Consider the following 3,434-nt stretch of genomic DNA (forward strand, 5'->3'; position numbering starts at 1 on the left):
CATGACCAGGTAGGATTCATACCAGGCATGCATGGGAGTTTTAACATACAGAAATCCATCAATGTAATCCATCATATAAACAAACTGAAACAGAAAAATCACATGATCATCTCTTTAGATGCAGAAAAAGTATTTGACAAAATCCAACAGCATTTATGTTTAAAGTTCTGGAGAGATCGGGAATACAAGGCACTTATCTAAACATAATAAACGCTATATACAGCAAATCAACAGCCAATATAAAATAAATGGAGAGATACTCAAGGAAATCCCCTTAAAATCGGGAAACAGACAAGGCTGCCCTCTGTTTCCCTATCTCTTCAATTTAGTTCTTGCAGTTCTAGATAGAGCAATAAGGCACCAAAAGGAGATCGAGGGGATCCAAATGGGAAAGGAAGGAGTCAAATTATCCCTATTTGCAGATGACATGATAGTGTATATAAGTTACCCGCAAAATTCCAAAAGAGAACTCCTACAGCTGATAAACACCTTCAGCAAGTTGGCAAAATACAAAATAAACTCAAAAAAGTCAGTAGCTTTCCTGTATGCAAATGACAAACAGGCAGAGGAAGAAATTAGGAAAACTACTCCCTTCACGATAGCCACAAACAATATAAAATATCTAGGAGTAACTCTAACCAAGCAAGTGAAGGACTTATTCGAAAAAAACTTCAAACCTCTGAAGTAAGAGATTGAAGATGACATGAGAAGATAGTGGGATTTACCTTGTTCGTGGATCGGAAGAATCAACATAGTAAAAATGGCCATCTTACCAAAAGCAATTTACAGATTCAATGCAATCCCTATCAAAATACATACAAAATACTTTGAAGATATTGAAAGATCAATTCTCAAATTCATGTGGAGAAATAACAAACCCAGAATAGCAAAAACAATCCTATATAACAAAAGATCCTCCGGAGAAATCTCCATACCTGATATCAAGCTGTACTACAGAGTAACAGTAATTAAAGCAGCATGGTACTGGCAAAGCAATAGACTGGTGGATCAATGGAATCTAACCGAAGACCCAGAGATGAATCCACACACATTTGCTCACTTGATTTTTGACAAAGAAGCCAAATCTCTTCAATGGAAAAATGATAGCATCTTCAACAAATGGTGTTGGTCTAACTGGATGTCTATATGTAGAAAAATGCAATTAGAGCCTTATTTGTCACCATGCACAAAACTCAAGTCCATGTGGATTAAAGACCTCAACTTAAAACCAGAGACATTAATTCAGTTAGAGAAAAAATTGGGAAAGAGCCTGGGACACATAGGCACAGGAAACAATTTCCTGAACAGTACACCAACAGTCCAGGCCTTAATGTCAACAATTAATAAATGGGACCTCATGAGGCTGAGAAGCTTCTGTAAGGCAAGAGACACTGTCAGTAACTAAGTGACAGCCTACAGAGTGGGAAAAGATCTTCACTTCATGTGACAAAGGTTTAATATCCAAAATATATAAAGAACTCAAGAAATTAAACACTACAAAACGAAACAACCCAATTGCGAAATGGGGCTTGGAACTTAACAGAGAATTCTCAACAGAAGAATATGAAATGGCCAAGAAACACTTAAAGAAATGTTCGTCCTTGTTAGTCATCAGAGAAATGCAAATCAAAATGACACTGAGATTCCATCTTACACCCATCAGAATGGCTAAGATCAAAAACTCAAATGACACCATATGTTGGCGAGGATGTGGAGAGAGAGGAACACTCCTACATTGCTGGTGGGAATGCAAACTAGTACAACCACTTTGGAAAGCTTTCTGGCACTTTCTCAGAAAAATGGGAATAGGGCTTCCTCAAGACTCATCTATTCCACTCCTTGGAATATACCTAGAAAATGCCCTACCACACAAAATGGACATATGCTCAACCATGTTCATAGCTGCTTTATACATAATAGCCAGAACATGGAAACAGCCTAAGTGTCCCTCAGTAGAAGAATGGACTAAGAAACTGTGGTATATTTACACGATGGAATACTACTCAGCTATTAAAAACAAGGAATTCCCGAAATTCGTGGACAAATGGATTGATCTAGAAATTATTATAATGAGTGAGTTCACCCAAAAGCAAAAAGAGACAAATGGTGCATACTCACTTGTATCAAAACACTAGTCCAAGGGATACGTACCATGAAAAACTTTACTTACCAAAAAGTGAATCAGAGGAGAGGACATCCTATTGAGACTTTAGGCGAGAGTAACATGGAAGAATAAGGAAATAGTAGGAACCACTGGGTCCTGGAAACCTACAAGAAGAACTTTATGACAGGCAGATCTGGGTCCTGGGGTCCTCCTCAAACTAAGGCACCAGCTAAGGAGAATATAGGCATTAAACTTTGAACCCCTACCAAGACCTAGCTAACGATCATGATATTATCCACCGTTGAGTGGAGAGTGAGATCTGACTCTCACACGAACTGTGGTGTCCCTTTTCTTACCACGTCCCCTGGATGGGGAGGCCTGGTGGCACTCAGAGTAAGGATAGCAAGTTACCAAGAAGAGACTCGATATTCTAAGAGCATATATAGGGGGAGGAGGTCTCCCTCAATCACAGACATATGGGAGGGGAGAAGGGGGGAAGTGGGAGGGAGGGAAGAATGGGAGGAAACAGGGGAAGGGCTAACAATCGAGATGTAATTTTGAATAAAATGGAAAAAAAAAAGAAAGTAGGAAAGTGAAATCCTTAAAGAGAGAGGTAGAAATTTAAAAGAAAAATATTTCTTGTGATAAAAAATGGAAAACACAATGACACAATTCTTCTGGATCTGTATATCTTTGACAACCGGCACACGGTCATTTTTTACAGTGATGATTACTGTTTCGTACATCCTTTTGAAGAAAGATCAAAATAAAACAGATGTAGAGAAAGCAAAGAATGAAAAATTTTATACTAGATTAAGGGCAATAGAACAGAGGTTAGAATAATCTTTGAATCAAAATAGGGAACATTCAGAGGAATCCAATCAGGAACTTACAATAACACCAAAATAAGAAGTTCTAGATCAGAGAAATCTACAAATATTTAAAGAATTAAAATCAGACCCCATGGAGATGCTAGATAAAAGGCTTCAGTTATAGACCAATATGTTAAGACTGCATACTATATTTATATTGTAAAGGATCAATTACTAGGTGAAGAAATGTATTTTAAACTGAGAGTACAGATCATGTTTGACATTACCTTAGACAAAGATTATAAAATAGGTTATGTGTTGTACTTTGTAGAGTTTGGAAAATTAAGATGTATGCATGCATTGATGATTATACTATTGATGCATATTTGGAATTCCAAGGGGATTCTTTTGTTAATTCTAAAAAGGATGATTTTGAGATTGCACATTTATTAGAGGTGATGAATGTCTTGGAAGTGTCTTTGCAGATCAAGGCTGGTGTTGCTTTTTCATGAATATCC

Source organism: Acomys russatus, chromosome X, assembly GCF_903995435.1.
Source record: "Acomys russatus chromosome X, mAcoRus1.1, whole genome shotgun sequence".
Taxonomy (NCBI): Eukaryota; Metazoa; Chordata; class Mammalia; order Rodentia; family Muridae; genus Acomys; species Acomys russatus.